The sequence below is a fragment of the Gobio gobio genome (assembly GCF_949357685.1).
Source record: "Gobio gobio genome assembly, chromosome: 17".
NCBI classification, from domain to species: Eukaryota; Metazoa; Chordata; class Actinopteri; order Cypriniformes; family Gobionidae; genus Gobio; species Gobio gobio.
The window spans coordinates 6,940,211-6,961,921 of NC_137110.1; positions in this window are offsets into that span (position 1 = coordinate 6,940,211).

Here is a 21,711-nt window from a genome sequence, read left to right on the forward strand (position 1 = left end):
GGATTAGAAACACCCTCACAGCAGCGGTAACTTGTTTTTTTGTAATTTGATGCAAAAGTAATAAAATACAAAGTATTAGTGTTATAAATGTACATACATTTTTTTAAATGAAAATTTTACGATATTGATAATTGTTAAACACGTCATAACATTCTGTGAAAAGGGTCTATTTAGAATTATTTTGATTAAGTAAAAGTCTTTATTTCTCCACCATTTCCTAAGCTGCAACTTGGAAATGTGTAGATCAATTTGGCAAGGTTGCTTCCCCATCAAATACATCAATATTTCTGCTGTTTTGTCTGACTGAGTAGAAAAGAAGCGAATGCAAAATCCAGGAGTGAAAATTGCCAACCCTGAAAGAGGCATATTTTATACACAGCAGCTTTTATTTAGGCAAGAGATTTGCATGTGAATGAGTTATAACATTAACCTCAAACTGTGGGCTGCTGAAGTGTCACACATCTTGATTGCACTTTGTCAAATAAAAACAAATGAATGCACAACAGTGCTCTCCAATAATCTCCCTCTTAATCTTCTCAAAGCTGCCGTTCCTTAAAGGAGACACTTCATCCTTCATTTACAGTTCTGTTGTCTTTAACAATTGTCGAAAACAAGTTTTGTGGCAGCGACTGTGCGATGCGCAGAGCATTGTATCCTCTTGAGATTCTGCCATCGCTGCGGTGCCAACAGCTCATCTGTTATGTTGCAGGCTGGCTGCAGCGGTGTGTGGGGGCCAAGCAGTGATTAAACACTGATCCTGCTCTAAGGGTGTGTGTGGGGGGGGGCAGTAATAGAGCGGCAGCCAGCAGTGATTGATGGTCTGGACTTCAGCTGACAATAACGTGTCAGAGCAAGACAGCACAGAAATTATTTTGTGGAACCATTTTGTGCTTTCCCAAAGAGGCCAGGTTGGAAGCGCATCAAAACTGCAATAAAGTGCACTAGTTGCTTGTTTTGAGAAAATGTCACATTTGTAACGTCATTGGAAAACTGAATATACAATAAAAGAATGTAGGATGAGACTCTGGAATAGGTTGAATTGTGAAAAGTGGGCGTTCCCATACTAATGTGGACTAGAGCTAACTGGGTGTGGTCTTAATGTGACAGGTGGTTAAAGTTAAAAGGGTCCTATAATGCCCCTTTTTACAAGATTTAAACAAGCTCTGATGTCCCCAGAGTGTGTATGGGACGTTTTAGCTCAAGATACCCCACAGGAAATTTTTTATAGCATGTTAAAATTCATGTTTTGAGAATGAGCAAAAGCGTGTGTCCCTTTAAATGCAAATTAGCTGCTCCGGCCCCCTTTCAAAAAGCGGGCGGAGCTTCAAGAGCTCATGTTAGCAGCTCCGATTACCTCACGCAGACGCGCACTGAAAATATCAGAAACTGCTCAGCCTTTTAGGTTCGAACCGGAGTCGGTCAAGAAGTGACAACATGTAGAATGCAACAGGACATTTCTGAATGGTTAGTTGATTATTATTATTTTTTAGCTGATGTGGATCTTCAAAACATTGATTAGCATATTCTGTCATGATAATCTATAAATCGCTCGTGTGGGATCTGCTGGTAGATGTTGTAATTGTAACATCTGGAAGCAAAAAGCACCATTTTTTATTGACAGACAATCAAAAGTAGCTGTGTTTTCTGACCAAGCGTGGCGCACTCGTCCTGAAATTGAAGCCAAATAGGGCTGGACGATATGGCCAAAATTTAAATCACAATATATTTCTTAATTTCGGTCGATACGATATAATTCCGATATAATTCCGATATCGATATGAACTATATAAAAGCCTCAGAAAAACTGCCAAGAACACCCACAACGTATGTCTCCTACAAACTACAAACTTGAAAAATGAATTTGCCTAGTATGAAAACTTCTCCTATACCTGTAATATTTTAGAAATAAAAACGGTACAAATAAATAAATGTTCACCTTTTTATTTGTATTTAGCCTTCATACAAACAAGAAATGTGGAATCACTGTCAAATAAACATAAGACTCTCACTCACTTTATTAATATTAATATCTTTAACTTTAAAAATGACGGTAAAAAACAGCAGCTGTGGTTGTCAGAACTTTTTCCGTAAAAAATACGGTAGCAACATTTTAGGTTTTATAGATTTAAGTTAAATTTACAGTACATAACCGCATTTCATTAACTGAAATAATGTTAAATTACCAACCTATTGAAATACTAATATCGTGTACCTTTGATATATTATATACTGACAACCAGCAATCTCACAGTGGTGATGAAAGTCACATGATGAATCAAAGCTTTTAGGAGGACAATACTAATATATAGAAGGGGCACAGTGTCATTCACACAAACACTATCATGGTAACACACACAAGACTTTTTAAAAATGCAATAAACGTTAATTTAACAACAATAAATATAACATTAGACCGTAATGTACATAACTGATTAGAAAGAAGAAACAGTTATTTCAATGGAAATACATCAAATGTGAAGTGTCACGCAGCTGGGAATGTCAATTTGCCTTTTTTCACGATGACTTGTTCTTTTTCACTTCTAAAAACTGTAAATGTAATGGTATTTTACTGTAAAATTACATTAAATGTAAGGTTAGATCTATTATGTATTCTCAGTGTAATATAACATGTCGTGCACTGTCTCAATTGCCTGTATCCACTTTTGTGTCATTTAACGCTCGTTTTTTGGCCAAAAAACGTATAAAATCTTCTGGGTTTAGGGTTAGTCACATATCAGCTTTTAGACATTTTAGTTCTGTTTTTTGTTATAAGTCTGAAATTACAAGGAATCCACTTCACACAATACAAAGTCAATGGAGACGGTTTGATTGCTTCTGATCTGTGATCAGTGATTTCTGATGTGTAGCTAATTATTTATTATTATTCGTGCACACGCTGCGGCTTCTCTCTCTCCCGACAGAACGGTGTTTTCGTGTTTTCTATCTTGTGAGTCAGTGTTTTTGTACGTCCTCGTCACGTCTATCTGTTCTAAAATGTGCATACTGTGCATACAGTCGTGAGTTTCTGCTCAATATCGGCAGAGTCACATCTTTAGAGATAAACCTAACGCTGACCGGTCGGCCTTCAACATCACCAACCCCCAGTACTGCATCTGGCCCACAGCGGAGGCACCAAACGCGGCGCGAGATTAAGCAGAAGGGGGTAAGCGTGAGGGTCTCCGGGCTAGCCAGCTTAGCCCCACAATAAACTGGATCACATTCGATTACTGCTGTTGTGTATTTGTTTGCGCTGTGTACTCAATGCGCGTCACTGACACTTTTCATATGATAGGAAAATATCTAAAAATAATGCTATAATCAACACTTACTAACTCGTTCATCTCGACAGCTGTAATGGTACATTGCATGGGTTACAAAGTTGGTAGAATAATGATGAATGATGACTGAGACTCTTGTTTATTCAGAACTCTCAGATACGAACACAATAAACTCGATCTATAAATATCTTTGTTAGCAATCGCTCAGGTCCATCCGTCTCTCTGGCTGCAGCTCGTGCGTCATAGACCTCGTTAAACCACGCCCCCTACGCTCTTTCAAATGCAAAGATGTCAGCCAATCACAACAGTGGGCGTTTTTACTGAAGTCTCACAGCAGACACGCCTCTTGAAGCAGGGCATTCAGCCACAGGGCAAACAGCAGTATAGAAAAAATGCCTTTTATTTCTACATTATGACATTTTATGATGTAAAAATCATACTAACAATATAAGTACACCTCAGGAAACATTATAAAATAATAGAAAAATGCCATGCCATGGGACCTTTAAAGTTGACCCTTCAAAAACCGCACAAAGTGAACACGACCCCGGTTGACGAAGAAGTGTCTTCTAAATCGAAACTTTGTTAAACTATAAACCATCACGCCGGCCACTGGTCAAACTAGTCTCATTTTAAGCTCAGGTGATAGGCTCAAAACAACCTGGCTGAAGAGCTGACTTTTGTTTTAGCCAAAAATTACATTGCACAAATATAATTTTCTCAGCTATCTGTGAAGCTAAATAAGAGATGCATGTTATTGACAGAATAAACCAAAAATGTTCTCACAGTCACAAGCATCTCACAGTCGTCTGAAAGCCCAAGGTTTTGAACTGCTACATTTAGGATGGAAATTGCATCAGATCATTTCTCAGAGTAATAGATCGTCCCCTGTTTATATAGGCTTGAAATTGGTGAGAAAGAAAGAAGTCTCTTACAGTTTCCATTATGATGTTTTGTAGCTGAGCATGGAAAATCTCCATATCCAAAACCTTATCCACCCATCAAAAGACAAACAGCCGCACAAATAAGCCATGAAGTGCCACTATCCCCCCCCAAAATTCTTGACTTCTTCCAAGTATCTCACAAGTCTATAAATTTCCTGCCGTTTCCTGTCAGAGTGTCAGAGTTTGGATGAGCCTTGGGAATTGGTGCAATTGGTGGTACTGGTGGCGTTAGCATTAGCGATAGCTCATTAATCCTCAGCCGCACATTGACATTTGCTGACAGTATTGAAGTCTGTAGAAATGAATGGAGCCCCAGAGACCACTCAATTACCCTGTCTCGGAGCAATTAGCAGCCAACCAATGCTAGTCAATGTCTGCCCTGTGACTGAGAGGCCAGACGGGACCAAAAAAAACAAGTATATGCAGAAAAAACACATTCTTGCTAATACAAGTAGACGTTGGCTAGACTAATTCAGTGGTGTACTTTTTTGTTAATATGACTTGTTTCGTTGGTATTAGCATTTTTGAAGTAAAAGAAAAAAAAGCAATTATAGTTCTTATAGTAAAATGTTTAGATTAAAATGAGAAAAGATGCCCCAATTAAGAACAATGTGCATTTACTTTTAAATTGGAACACACACACACACACACGTTGTGTTTTCATGTTTTATAGGGACTTTCCATAGACAAAATTATTTTTATTCTGTACAAACTGTATATTCTATCCCCTAAACCTACCCATCACAGAAAACTTCACTTAGTGTGATTTAAAAGCTGTTTTCCTCATGGGGACCAAAACATTTCAGAATGTCAAAAATTTTGCCATCCTTGTGGGGACATTTGTCCCCATAACATAGGGTTTACCAGGACCACACACACACATATTTTTGTGCTATGACAACTAAATTAGCACATATTTCTGTTTATTTTCCTATATGGCAATTTCAAATATCCTCCCAAGACTCTAATTTTGTAGTTTTACTTCAAAATAAAAACAATATTTTTCACTCCATAAATCTAAAAACATTGTTGTGTCCACAAATTGCTCATTAACAAATTGACACAAATAACTTTGATATTCAATGTAATACAAACAGATCACTATTATCTAGACACAAAATTAGATCACTTAATCTCAAAGCTGTTTGGAATGGCTAAATCTTATACAGTGGGGAGAACAAGTATTTGATACACTGCCGATTTTGCAGGTTTTCCTACTTACAAAGCATGTAGACGTCTGTAATTTTTATCATAGGTACACTTCAACTGTGAGAGGCGGAATCTAAAACAAAATTCAGAAAATCACATTGTATGACTTTTAAATAATTAATTTGCAGTTTATTGCATGACATAAGTATTTGATCACCTACCAACCAGTAAGAATTCCAGCTCTCACAGACCTGTTAGTTTTGTCTTTAAGAAGCCCTCCTGTTCTCCACTCATTACCTGTATTAACTGCACCTGTCCACACACTCAATCAAACAGACTCCAACCTGTCCACAATGGCCAAGACCAGAGAGCTGTGTAAGGACATCAGGGATAAAATTGTAGACCTGCACAAGGCACAAGCAACTTGGTGAGAAGACAACAACTGGTGGCGCAATTATTAGAAAATGGAAGTTCAAGATGACGTTCAATCTCCCTCGGTCTGGGGCACCATGCAAGATCTCACCTCGTGGGGCATCAATGATCATGAGGAAGGTGAGGGATCAGCCCAGAGCTACACGGCAGGACCTGGTCAATGACCTGAAGAGAGCTGGGACCACAGTCGCAAAGAAAACCATTAGTAACACACTACGCCGTCATGAATTAACATCCGGCAGTGCACGCAAGGTCCCCCTGCTCAAGCCAGCGCATGTCCAGGCCCGTCTGAAGTTTGCCGATGACCATCTGGATGATCCAGAGGAGGAATGGGAGAAGGTCATGTGGTCTGATGAGACAAAAATAGAGCTTTTTGGTCTAAACTCCACTCGCCATGTTTGGAGGAAGAAGAAGGATGAGTACAACCCCAAGAACACCATCCCAACCATGAAGCATTGAGGAGGAAACATCATTCTTTGGGGATGCTTTTCTGCAAAGGGGACAGGAAGACTGCACCGTACTGAGGGGAGGATGGATGGGGCCATGTATTGCGAGATCTTGGCCAACAACCTCCTTCCCCTAAGTAAGAGCATTGAAGATGGGTCGTGGCTGGGTCTTCCAGCATGACAACGACCCGAAACACACAGCCAGGGAAACTGAGGAGTGGCTTCGTAAGAAGCATCTCAAGGTCCTGGAGTGGCCTAGCCAGTCTCCAGACCTGAACCCAATAGAAAGTCTTTGGAGGGAGCTGAAAGTCCGTTTTGCCCAGCGACAGCCCTGAAACCTGAAGGATCTGGAGAAGATCTGTATAGAGTGAGCCAAAATCCCTGCTGCAGTGTGTGCAAACCTGGCCAAGAACTACAGGAAACGCATGATCTCTGTAATTGCAAACAAAGGTTTCTGTACCAAATATTAAGTTCTGCTTTTCTGATGTATCAAATACTTATGCCATGCAATAAAATGCAAATTAATTACTTAAAAATCATACAATGTGAATTTTAGCATACTGTGCACTGACCTGTTCTCTATAGATTATTGGCTGTCATACACACAAGGACTTTCTAGTGTTTTAGTTACACCGAGTTGTTAGCTTGTGGTGTGTGTGGGAGTTCTTGTCCTTTCTCAAGTTTCGTAAATCAATTGATTCCTTCTTAATGAACCCTAAAGTGGACTCTGCCGCCTCGGGTGTATTGTCGCATTTTTCGTCTTTTTGCTGATTGTTTTGAGATAGGAATATAATTTTGACATGCCTTGGAAAATCTATACGCCACCTCTCGCAGGGCAATCAAAGCTGTTTTTATGACTCCACAGTGGTAGTTCACTATCTCTCTCAGAGTATATCTGAGTGTCTAAATGCATCGACTGAATCAATACATTTCATCATTATAAGATGTTCCTTGTTCCAATCCATGAACAAACTGTATATTTATTTGTAAGTCCCCCTTCTCCCTTCCTTCCTGCTGCCCCCGCGATGCTGTGTTGTTTCAGAGTACCACTTTGTTTTGCCAATGTCTGAATCCTATTCCTTCCTATCCAATAAGAATAGACCATAATCATCAAAGTCAAACCCAAAGAGAGTCAAGTCCCATTACAGCACACAGTTTTTATTACACACTGCTATTGTTGTATTTGGCCAAAATGTAGAAGCATGTTGTAACATAAGTCAGCTGAAGGCGAGCTTTAAGAACCTATGTACAGTTTCTTTATTACCATAACCTCCTGGGACCCAGAAAAAAAGTTTTTTTAATTTAATATTTTTTCATGTCATTACATTGTTTAGAGCATAGGAAACAAATGGGGAAAAAACATTTTTGAAAAATGATATTTTATTCATGTGATGATATGTCCTCTGTAGTTGACAGCAGGACTCAGTTGTAAAAAAATGTAATGACATGAAATTGCATGTATAGCCAAAAACAATGGGATTTATTTTTAATGCACCAATCAATTTTTAGGTTTCAGGGTTTTTTTTAAACAAACTTTATTTAAAGATGATTCTGAACTATGTTATGAAAGATATAATGAAATGCATTCATATACCATTTTACTTTATGAAATATGTGGGTAAAATGACAATACTTGGATTTTCCCATTCAATACAATGTATCTATTCACTGCATCTAATTTGCATATTAATGTGTTCTTGGTGCAACATGTTATGAAAAAAGAAGTGTAATAATGGGAGGAAAAATTGGCAACATTTTCATAATAATATCTAATATTTCATAGGAATATTGATATGTAATTTCTTTCCCTGTTCATTTGTTATGTCTCCAAAATGCCTTATTAACATGATTTAAGTCCTGGCGTCTCTACAGTGGACATTTATGAAATCAATGCCCTGTTTTGTAACAGAAAGTCATATTTTGATTAGAAACCCCATACCATTTTCCTGAGATGTTGATTTATAACAAACAATTTGAAAATGAATCCGATTTAAATTATAATGAAAAAATATTATCATATTTCCATAAGAGTGCTAAACAGTAATGTCAGCCGTTTTTAAAGACCAAGAAGAAGTTGCTGTCCTGGTGAAACTTCCAAATATTTGGTATCTCTGCAAAGCCCCGAATGTGCTCTTTAAAGGACATCCAGACTGTGACATGTATGATGTCAGAGAAATTCACTCAAATATAATGTCCACTACAGTGGACAAAAGTCTATTCTTGGATCCCAGGAGGATAAGCGTGAACTAAATACAAAATAAACATGAACTTGACTTGACTTGACATAAACTTGATCAAAAACCATGAAACAAGAGACTTACCAACAATGGGTTACACAAACAAAGCTAGACACAAGACAATGGTAATATGATGCCTACAAGGACTAATCACTGACAAGAAACACATGTAAACAATCAAACAATGAATATCACATGACTAAATCAACCAAAGAAAACATATCACATGAGACTAGGGAAGCACATGACAAGGGAAATACAATAGGTTTCATGCAGCGATGTGCTGACCGATCGACCAGCTGATTCTAACTTGAAGCAGTGCATGCCGGTTAGAAATTCTGATGTATGCTGACGTATGCCATCAAAGTATCGCAAGAGCGATACAAGAGCAGCCGGCTGGTTCATTCTGCACAGCTTCTCCAGAGCGGCTGCACGAGCGCTAATGACGACACAGATGTTCTACGATTGGCCGGATTCACCGCATGACAGCGATCATGTGCGTTTCGTGTTATTCTAAAACCTTCAGTTCCACTAATGCTCACAAATCTGTATTTTATAACAGTAAAACCTCTTTTCATGTAGTTGCGATGTTGAAGTTTATTCTTATACAAACAGATGCTGTATTAATCTGTAGCAGGGTGGGAAATTAGCACCAGCCACCAGCCAATGGCGGGTACTTTTTCAAAGTGGCAGGTGTCTAATGTTGCCTTCACGTGCTATCGGAATTATCGTCAATACCAGTTTCCTGGGTAAAAATTAGGGATGGGCATTTTTGTCAATTTCTCATTTCGATCATCGATAGGTCTCAAAAACGAGTACTCGAGTACTCGGGGGCGGGGCATGTGCAGGGGGCGGGGCATGTCCGTCATTGAGATAATGAAAACTGTTATGAAAATGGTTGTGGACAAATACAAACGTGACATGAAAACAGGTATATGAAAACATGAACATATAAAACAAAAAATAACTGCTAGATTATGATGCATAAATGTCTTTGAAAAAGAAACATCTTTATAAAATGACCGTCTCAAATAAAGTCAGTAATATCGAGCATTGCCTTTGAGCTGAAACTGTGAAATAACACCACCCTGCAGAGCTTGCTAGCTGGTTAATAAACTCAACCAAACGCACCCTATATCAATATTAATATGAAGATTAATATGAACCTATTACAACTTAAATCAACACAAACGGACGTGAATGCGCACGTGAACTTCAGCGTGCTAGATTTTACAGGCTATGGTTTGAAACGGAACATTTTGAATGCGCTTTTCCCAACAACGCTGATACACGGACAACGAAAGCACACAGAAACAACATTTTATTAAAATCGTGTTCTCATTAGAATGCTTTGACAGATTGACTCTGCACATCATGTTACTTAATTTTATTATTCATGATCGAAGCGTTTACAGACATCACTGCATGTTTTCGAACTCATAACGAAAAACAACTTTAAATAAACTAGGTCTACTGTTAAAAAATACGAGAACAGTATAGCACTGCTGCATTACTAAGATCAATGATTCTGAGAAATAAATAGCCTATCTAAAAAGAATATGACCGTCTCTAAACCATCATGTCGAGCATGAAATATGCGTTTGAGCTGAAACTGAAGAGAATGAACAACAGCCGGTATAACGGCAGCGCCTTGCTAGCTTATTAAGCTCAACCAAACGCTTCTTATATTAGATTAATCAGATAGACAACATAAAAGTAATCTTACAACGTGCATCTGCAGAAAAGGACGCGAATGCGCACATGAACTTCACGCGCTAGTCTGAGTGTTCTCGCTGGTTTCTCTGTGGATCAGCTGATACACGGGGAACTAAGCACAGATGATTTATAGCATTCCATTTCCACCGTGTTCTCGTTATAATGCTATGTAAACTATGACAGATTGGCGCTGCACATCTTGACTTGCACGAACCATTCAATGATCACAGTGATTCCAGACATCACTGCAGTGCACGCCTCAGTTTCACTTTATTTCGCCGCGGTCAGGAGGCGTGCTGTATAACGCTAACCAATCAGACCTCCGGTACCGCGCAAAACGACGCAATAACCAATAAAAAAAGAGACAAATATTTTTTTTTTAGGGCGATCATCGTTCTCATGATCGATGATCGCTGTCACGTTCGAGTACTCGATTACTCGACCACTGTTGCCCATCCCTAGTAAAAATTGCACATGAACGCCCTCTGATGTCGTGTTTACCACTGGGAAGTTCGGAAATAATTTTGATACCCCAATTCCCGAGATGGGCGTGTCATAAACTTTAAACATGGTGGCGGGGAGAACTAGACTGCTGTGCCAGGTGTGGTTTTATTGTTTTTTTTTTTCCAAAACAGCTAGGTCGTCTTGTCTTGACATTAATGTAGTACATATTTACATGTAAGAGTAATCATATGAAGCGTATTGTATGTTTGGCACACAGCGAAAATAGCCTGCATTTGACTGAAATTACAGAATCAGCAGAAAGCGGACTATCTGGAATGTTTATATGGTTGTCGGTGCATGGGAGACTACATGATGTTGGTTTTAATACGATTTTCCCAATAAATAGGCAAGAATAACCTGGTTTCCACCATGATTCCTGTTCACTCCGACAACAAAGCACTTGAATGCAACAAGCTCGTAATCACGACTTCAGAAGTGGGAATTGTCACATTTCCGATAGCACGTGAAGGCAGCATTAGTAACAATAATGCACTTTTGTCGAGTAACTCATTTGATTGGTTTTCAGCGTTGTGTGTCACGGCACTGAACGGACAGTGACACATATATACAGTTGTGTTCAAAATAATAGCAGTCCAACATCACTTACCAGATCAGTCACTGTTTTGGTAGAAATTATATTTCTACATGGCAAATATTTTAGTGTAGTAGAGTAATAGAAAACCAACAGACCCAGCAGTCATGACATGCATGCTGCTGATTTTGTGTAATTGAATCATTATTTCAAAAGGCCGTGTTTAAAAAAATAGCAGTGTGGAGTTCAATTAGTGATCAATTAGAGGTTATTCATTCTGTGAAAAAAACTGATGTCAAACAAGTGGCCCTTATTTAAGGACAAAGGCAACAAATGTTGTCCTGTGCATTTCTCTCTGAAAATCCTGAGTAAAATGGGTCGTTCCAGACATTGTTCAGAAGAACAGCATACTTTGATTAAAAATTTGATTAGAGAGGGGAAAACATATGATAGGCTGCTCAGCTAAAATGATATCAAATGCTTTAAAATGGCAACCAAAACCAGAAAGACGTGGAAGAAAACGGAAGGATCGAAGAATAGCCAAAATGGCAAAGATCAGCTCCAGGGAGATCAAAGAAAGTCTAAAGTTACCTGTGAGTACTGTAACAATTAGAAGACACCTATGTGAAGCCAAGCTATCGGCAAGAAGCCCCCACAAAGTCCCATTGTTGAAGAAATGGCACGTGCTGAAGAGGTTGCAATTTGCCAAAGAACGCATTGACTGGCCTAAAGAGAAATAGCGCAATATCTTGTGGACCGATGAAAGTAAGATTGTGAACAGATGTGAAGATTGTGACAGATGTGAAGCAGTTCCCAGAAACCGTGGTAGTACGACTAAATATTAGTTCAGTGATTGAGAAAAGCTTGAAGATTTAGCTTTCTTGTCAGTTTATACAGTAAATGTTTGACTTTGTAAAGAAAAATGCAGACACTGCTTTTTTATTGAACAGCCTAATATTCATTTTTCTTCACTTTCTGTAGTAATAGCAAGTAATAGCAAATTTGATACATTTTTCTTCATGTTTTGATTTTAGAATATAATGTGCAGTGTTCCCAATGCATTTGTGTGTATTGCAATAAAAGTTATTATAAGGATTTTGAGCTTTACTCACTTTTTTAAACACACTGCTATTATTTTGAACACATGTATGTACAAACTGTTAAAGTAAAGAAAGAAAAGAAAAAGAGAAGGTACTTTTCGAACTAGTGGCGCATTGATGAGGAAGGGAAATGAGGGAATGGTTAGCCTACCTTCCTGACGACCAGTCCATGCACTGTACTTACTGTCGAACCTACATGTCATCAGAAAATGCAGACAATTTGTTCGTTAGAGGAACAAGCGAACAACTAACCTTAAATTAGAGGCAATAAAAGACCATCAGTCATCCATGTCTCATATCAAGTTTGAATTCCGGAAAAAGTTGCTGGTAAAAAATATAAGTGGCTGGTAAAATTGGGCATCCACCAGCCACTGTGGTGAAAATAGTTAATTTCCCAACCTGAGCTGTAGGCCTACATAAAGTATTGAATGAAAATTTCTCTGAAACGTCTGTGTGTTTGACAAATATTGCATTTATTTCACCTCAGCTGTGATAAAGAATACAAACACAGCGTGAATGTCACTACGGAAAGCAGAAAGTGTCCGACTTGGTTTTCAGCTCCTCCCCACCTGTACGTGGCAACTCTCACCGATCAGTCGCCACAGCCAATGTCCAACACACCTAATAACAAACAGGAACTAGAGCCTTGCACAGGCCTCAAATCTAGGCCCTAGCCTGGTCCTGGCCCGAGACGCTGAGGCCCTAGCCCGGCCTGTGTCCAAGAACTTATCAAAAAAAAAAAATGTTTTATCCTCCCTATTAGGGCGTTTTCACACCTACCTTGTTTGGTCCGGATTTTCGGACTTTTCAGTTTGGTCCGAATCAAAATTACAGGTGTGAAACCTCCCCCGTACCACGGTCCGGACCAAACAGACGAAATTTGGTCCGACGAAAAGAGGAAGTCTCGGTCCGGATCAAACTGATCAAAGGTTCGGTTCGTTTCTAGTGTGAAAGCATTTTCTGTATGGTTCAGACTTTCAGACCATTTACAGGAAGCTCCTGTTTATGTTTAAATATTATAATGTTATTTTTAAATTCAATCTAGGCTACATTGATTATGAAAAGTGAAAAGATGCGCAATATGTCAGAAGACAGAAGGTCATGATTTTGAACAAAATTTTGTATGATTTTTCTTAGAAAGCCTTTCTTTTATGTGAATTTTGTTTTGTATAAATTGTATCTTAATTTTAATCAACGTTTAATCTGATAATTGCCTGGATTTAATGAGAAGCAAATAGCCTTTAGCAGACAGTAATCGCGGGAGCGATCACATGCTTTACACATGAACTGGAGCGCGTCTCAAATAAACCAAAACTCAGCAGCTACTTGCCTCACAAACATGAGAAATATGTGTATATAAAGCTTGAAATGTCCACTTTTAAACATAACTAATAAAAAATAGTCAAGCAATGCGCAACGATATGCGTCGGTTCATTCATTCTTGTCAAAGACGCTGACGTCAGACGCACGTCGGTTTACAAACCAATCAATGTCCAGATGCCGCCCACATAGATGATGACGAGTGGACGCAAGTGCGTCATGTAAAGTTCTTTAGTGCGCTCGCATAACTGCAATGTGAAACCAAAACCAAAACTAACCGAATGTATAAAATGTATCAAAACATGAACTTCGGTTCGGACCTTGGTGCGGACTTTCAGGTGTGAAAACGCCCTTACACATTGTTACAGCCATTAAAATAGTTCGGTATTGTTTTTAATTTCAAAGTAGTTATATTTCGTTTAGTTTCTTTATTAAGTTAATTTAGAAAAGATTTTGAAGCATTTTTTTTTGGTTAAATGAAGGTTTTTGTTTTTTAAAGTGACGACCAAGCGGCCAGCGGCCAACAGTGAGTTAAAAGGTTAGTTCACTCAAAAATGAAAATTCTGTCATTAATTACTTACCCTCATGTTGTTCGACACCCGTAAGACCTCCGTTCATCTTCGGAACACAAATGAAGATATTTTAGTTGAAATCTGATGGCCCAGAAAGGCCTCCATTGGCACAATGCACTTTACACTCTCAAGACCCTTAAAAGGTACTAAAGACGTCGTTACAAAGTCCATCTCACTACAGTGGTTCTACAATAACTTTATGAAGCGGCGAGAATAGTTTTTGTGTGCAAAAAAACCCAAAATAACGACTTATATAGCGATGATGATTTCAAAACACTGCATCATGAAGCTTCAAAGCGTTATGAATCAGCGAGACTCTTATGCTCACCAAGGCTACATTTATTTGATCATAATACAGGAAAAACTCTTTTTAAATATTATTGCAATACTATTTTAATATATTTTCAAATGTAATTCCACCCGAGCAGCTGAGTCTTTTTTTCAAGAATCGGCTAAAGACGCATCTTTTTCTTTAACACTTGACCCATTGATACCAAGACTTACTTTTCTATTATGTTTGTATTATATTTTAAGCAACTCTTCTAGACTAACTGGGACTTGTCACAGCTCTTGTTGCCCTATTGTTGGTTTCATTGCTTCGTTCTCCTCATTTGTAAGTCGAATGATTCAATGTAAATGTCATTTATTCCTGTGATCAAAGCTGAATTGTCAGCATCATTACTGCAGTCTTCAGTGTCACATGATCCTTCAGAAATCATTCTAATGTGCTGATTTGAAACATTTCTTAATATTGTCAATGTTGAAAACAGTTGCATATTTTTGTGGAAATCGTGATACATTTCTTAGGATTCTTTGATGAATAGAAAGTTTAAAAGAACAGCATTTATTTGAACTAGAAATCTTTTGTTAAAATCTTTACTGTCATTTTTGATTCATTTGAAATGAGTTTCCGTTGTAATTGACAGAACACTACAGATCGTATCGGTAGCTTAATTTGTATTTAACCTGGAATATTCCTTTAATGAGCCCATATGCTTTAAAGCAGCACATAGGCTTATTAATAAGTACATTAAACATCACAAAACCATCTGAGACTGAGTATAATGTGTACTATAATGCACTTACTCCCTTTTTCCCTGAGCCGTTCGACAGCATAACAGATGGTAACAAGACAAAACCCATATATCAAACTCTTAAGGAGTTGGGAATTGAAACTGTTAGTGAACCTTCCATTGAGGCATAAACAAGTAGCAGAAAACCATGTGGAATAAAGGCAATTAAGGCATGTAGCCAAAAAAAAAAAAAAAAAGCTTGCAATTAATGCTTGCACAACAACAGGACGATATCTGGCAATACTTCATATAGGTAACCTCCACTAAAAAAACATGCATGGAGAACGATAGTACGCCAGCTTGTTAATATTGCCCTTTTACCCACACTCCTTTACGGTCTTCATAACTCGAACTCAACACTTAATTAACTTCCAACGACAAATCAGCCTATTTTCTGGGCCAGACGTTTATTTTCGAGTGCTGGGACTCAAGGTGCGCGCGGGTGTAAAAAATGAAGCACATTTGTAAGGAGCTTGCCAACAGCTGTGAGACAGCCAGTTGGGTTGTTCCTCAATGTAATTAAAATATAAAGGCAAAAACTCATTACTATAGGCCGAGTGATATAGCGCAGGCAGTTTAGCTCTACGTAAGTGGAGACAGTTCATGAATTAGATCTGTTGGTGGTTATTGATTTAGAAGCGTTGGTTGCTTTAAATATGTTGATGTGATGAATTTGGGTCGAAGCTGTGTGTTCAAGCAGAACACTTTCAGTATTAATTTCCCTCTTTTAAGTTTGCATGAGGTTGCCACTCCTCTTGCTGCTTTAATGGCTTATATACGGCTTGATTTGGCATTTGATTGAGACTGTGGGCGCCTACTGAGCTGGCTGAGTCAGAAATGGGCCTTTAAGTGCCTCTCGTGGTGTATGTTATTCACTCGGCTATACAAGCTGATGAACAACTTAAAGCGACGACAGCCATGTGTGCTACTGTTCCCACGTCACAGCTAATGGCCGTCCATTGTGTTCTGATGAGGCATTCGAGGTGAGCTGTAATGCAGCTTACTATTATAGGCCATTTCAATGACACTTTAAACAGGTCGGTCATTATGAGATGGATTTTGTTCTCTCGTTGACGTTCTGCACAAAAAATTCATAAATTCGGAAGGGTTCAAAAAAAGTGATATCGCTAAAATACAGTGTAATCATATCCTACATACAGTAGGTGAAACCTGTCAAGAACATGTCTGGGTCTAGCCTGGATGCCAGCCGAACTTAGCCCCGCCCACAACATGAGCAGTTGTGGAGCAGCTATGTTCGAACCAGAGGTGTTCGGACCAATCAAATTGTCAGGGCGGGCTTTATACGATGATGGACAGATCCACAGTAACGTAATCATCCACTTCACCAAAGAGAGCTTGGGTTGAATTTGTTCTAATCCTAAACGGAGAACTTGTTCGTATATGCTTTCACCTTCGCTATTTCTCTCAAAAATGATGATCGTTAGGGCTGCGCAATATATCGAAATTATCTAAATATCGCAAATGTACATATTGCAATATGCATATCGCAAGGGCACACAATATCTGAATGATTTTAATAGGCTACTTCAACATTGTGAAAAGTGTACGTTTTAGGTTGACGCATATAGCTGAGAATAGACTGGGCACACGACTGTTACTATATGTGACTTGCTTGACGTTAAGAAGAGTTATTAAACGCAATAACTTGTGAAAAACTTGTGCTGTCTGACACACACACCGAAACGTGCGCACAAGTTCTTTTTTTTTTCGTGTCTTGTTACACACTCGAACTGTCAAATACACACACAGTTATATCAAAATGGCTGTCTTGATGAGAAATAATGTAAACACAGTCGGTTAAGCTTAAAGTGAAAGACATCAGTTGGGGAAAGAAATGGATTTTACACACTTAAAGCAATATCGTATCGCATATCGAATATCGCATTATTTAACAAGGATATCGCATATCGCATTTTTCTTCAATATCGCACAGCCCAAATGATCATGTTGGTAAGTACTCCATGTATCCTTTAATTATTTTTTACAACACATCATTTACACTTATCATCTTCTTCTACTTCTTCCAGTGTGCATGCAGTTGAGTTTTGTTGACAACTATGCGTCGCTCCATTTCTCTGATTGGGTGTAGGTCTATCCAATTGAGTGCAGAGGCATTTTCTTTCCTGGTTTGGTTGAAACATGCCTCATAATCACAGCACAATAGAGCAGTATCAGACTCATATTCTGACTAGAATCTGAGGATAAAGACGTCAGGGTAGTCTGGGTCATATTCTTACTACAAAATCAATGGAAGAAAGTAAGGAATTATATTTTGCTTAAAAAGTTATGCCTACTTTTAGGACCACTAAGGTTTTTTTTTACATTGTGACATTTATTTGCATTTGCATAATGGGAAAAATCTCTTTTTTTATATGGCAGGAAAAGTGTATATTACTTAAATAGAAATTTTAACTTAAATGTAAGTATGCATCATTGAAGTATTTGTTACTGTCTGCTTAAATAAATACATTTGATTATTTTTTCCAACAGTAATATGAATCAATTTTGAAGTCAGATGTGTTTTATTGTTACCTGCTGTCTAAGAAACCAGGTTGCCATAAATTAAAACTCAAAAATAAAAAAATCATTATAAGGTATGTCTTTCTTTTGTATTGCTTTTTGAAAGCAAATATATGGAAATCAAGAGCAATAAACACTTGTCTTTTTGCTTCTGTCCTTGTAATTGCATTCAATTTACAATTCTATACTGTGTTTTCCCCTGCTTGAGTTTCTCTCGCATGAGTGAAAGCTGAATAAGGTGTGCGACACTACAAAATGAAGACGAAAAGTGTGGGAACAAAAGCAAAGCCTTGCTTTAGGAGCTGAAACCATTCATTTTAGTAGGCTATTATATTTGTATGTAAAATGTACACAAACCAGTTTTGTTATTGTTAACTAAAGATATCAATAATAATAACTCTTAATAAATCTTAACAATCGGTTATGGTCATTGAAATAAAGCTGAAATAAAAATTAGAAATGTTAGGAACTAAATTAAACACGTTTCAGTTGAAGTACTAATATGACTAACTAAAATAAATATAAATTAAAGGGGTCATGTACTGCATTGTTTTATTGTTTTATAATGTTTCCTGTGCTGCACTTATAATGTTAGTATGCATTTTACATCAAAAATTGTCATAATTTAGAAATAAAAGGCATTTCCTTCCCTGATTTTAGCCTCTGATCTGAACACTCTGTTTAAAGGGGCGTGGCTGCTTTGAGACTTCAGTGTAAACACCCACTGCTGTGATTGGCTGCTGTGAGACTTCAGTGTAAACGCCCACTGCTGTGATTGGCTGCTGTGAGACTTCAGTGTAAACGCCCACTGCTGTGATTGGCTGCTGTGAGACTTCAGTGTAAACGCCCACTGCTGTGATTGGCTGCTATGAAACTTCAGTGTAAACGGCCACTGCTGTGATTGGCTGCTGTGAGACTTCAGTGTAAACGCCCACTGCTGTGATTGGCTGCTATGAAACTTCAGTGTAAACGGCCACTGCTGTGATTGGCTGCTGTGAGACTTCAGTGTAAACGCCCACTGCTGTGATTGGCTGCTGTGAGACTTCAGTGTAAACGCCCACTGCTGTGATTGGCTACTATGAAACTTCAGTGTAAACGGCCACTGCTGTGATTGGCTGCTTTGAGACTTCAGTGTAAACGCCCACTGCTGTGATTGGCTACTATGAAACTTCAGTGTAAACGGCCACTGCTGTGATTGGCTACTATGAAACTTCAGTGTAAACGGCCACTGCTGTGATTGGCTGCTTTGAGACTTCAGTGTAAACGCCCACTGCTGGGATTGGCTGCTGTGAGACTTCAGTGTAAACGCCCACTGCTGTGATTGGCTGCTGTGAGACTTCAGTGTAAACGCCCACTGCTGTAATTGGCTGCTGTGAGACTTCAGTGTAAACGCCCACTGCTGTGAGACTTCAGTGTAAACGCCCACTGCTGGGATTGGCTGCTATGAGACTTCAGTGTAAACGGCCACTGCTGTGATTGGCTGCTGTGAGACTTCAGTGTAAACGCCCACTGCTGTGATTGGCTACTATGAGACTTCAGTGTAAACGCCCACTGCTGTGATTGGCTGCTGTGAGACTTCAGTGTAAACGCCCACTGCTGTGAGACTTCAGTGTAAACGCCCACTGCTGTGATTGGCTGCTGTGAGACTTCAGTGTAAACGCCCACTGCTGTGATTGGCTACTATGAGACTTCAGTGTAAACGCCCACTGTTGTGATTGGCTAACATCTTTGCATAAGTATTACACAGCCTGGTCTCATTGGAAAAGAGTATCTGTGGCAACGTTTTTGCAAACCCCAAAATACGTACCAATACGTACATATCACTGCAGTTTCAAAGTGAAATGTCCACGGGGTAGAACTAAAAGCTTATTTTTTTTCCGGAACAGATGAGCGTGAATCTGGCAATGTTTTGTTACGTTGGACTTTTAACGTACACCTACACTAAACCCTTGTGACAAAAATACAATTGTAATCATGTCATTTTAGCTTGTGTTTTGAACTCGTCTTTGAGCTCTTTTATCATGACTTGTCTTTCACGGGATTCGTACCCGAGCTTTCTAGCCTGACAAGCCAGACCCACATCAAGATGTTGGGTCTGGGAACACACCATTGGCAGGGATCAATCTGAGGAGCGGGATAAACGGTTGTCTTTCAAATTCCCTCGGCACACAATAGGATAACGCTACAACCAACCAGAGCAACGAAGAAGGTGAAGTGGAGCTAGTTGATAGATTAAACTTTTGCCGTATCCGGTCGGCAAAACTCCGAACACATCTACCTTTCTTAAGAATGACTTCAGTGCCGTTCTTTGTTCTTTCCTCAAAGAAAAGCTGAACTCAAAGTCTTCCAGAGTCGTGGCCAAAGCCGTTTCGAAAGGCCGCTGTTCGCCAGCTTCTTTGTTTTCAAGTAGCACGCGGAACCTATGCAACTCTGCCGTCATTATGTTAAGCCCGCCCACTGACTCTATACACGATATGATTGGCCTGACCAGAGTTTGTTTTTTCCAGCTCGCAAGCCAACGGAGAGTTGCTAGACGGGAGCGTTTGATCGCTTTCTATATATAATTTAATCACAGTTTAATAGCAGATTATTTTCATCCTACTAAGAGAAACAATGTGAAGTTTACAGTTTAGTCACTGGTTTGATTTACTGACACATAGATAAAGAGCATCTGACAGTACATGAATCATTATATAATAGAAATCCCTGGTCTCAGATCAGGCATCAGATGTTACATTTTGTGGCATTACTGTCAAGTTCATATAGTAAAAGTCTGTTTGCAAAGCCTGCGCCGAAATTGCTACTGATTTACAAGAAAATCCACAGTGAAATGTAGCGAATACAAATAAATAATGCTCAACTTTCTCAACTCAAGACATTCACATTGTTGAAAATAAATTAGCACATTCCCAGCATTAGCATCCTTTGGAAGGTAATGCTATTTTTAGTCCAGTGATCCTGTATCGCTCTTCTCTCCTCGTCATCTCACTAACACTCCAGTGCATAGTTCAGCATTTACTCCCTGTCATGTTCTTGTCAAGCATTTGTATGTCCGTGTTTACTACAGTATGCACGTCGTGATAAATCTGTTCATCATATAAACCCATCATGTCTCTTCAGAACACTTGGATTTGGATTAGACACTCGATTTATTATTTTTACGATGCCTTTATGAAATTTTTTGGATCTTTTAAGTTTAAGAGGATTGGACTTTAAACAAAGGTACAGAAATCTTTCTCTGGTTTCTTGAAACATATCTTTCATTTGTGTTTTGAAGTTAAATTGCAAATCATATTGGTTACATCAACAATACATATCGTCGCGTTTTTATATGGCGATATCTTGATATACGATGTATCATTACATACCGAGTATATAAGTAATACAAAATAACACTGATACAAACTGTACATTGCATGGTTAGACACTGAAACGTACATACTGTAACTAAAAACAATCCCTTTTCCAGAAAAGTTGGGACATTTTGTAAAATGCAATAAAATCAAGAATCTGTGATTTTATTCTATTGAACGTTTATTAAACTGGCAAAAGTACATTATTTTCACTGACCAACTGATTTGTATTTTGTGAATATAAATCACAAATTTGTATTTTGATGGCTGCAACACACTCCAAAAAAGTTGTTTACCACTGTAACATCACCTTTCCTTTTAATTACACTTTTTAAACATTTGGGAATTGAGGATACTAATTGTTGCAGTTTTGCAAGTGTTATTTTTGTCTAATCTCACCTGATACAAGACAGCTTCTCAGAAGTCTATGGTCATCTTTGTCTGATTCTCCTTTTCATGTTGGGTCATACATTTTCAATCAGAGTCACATCTGGACTGCAGGCAGGCAAGTCAA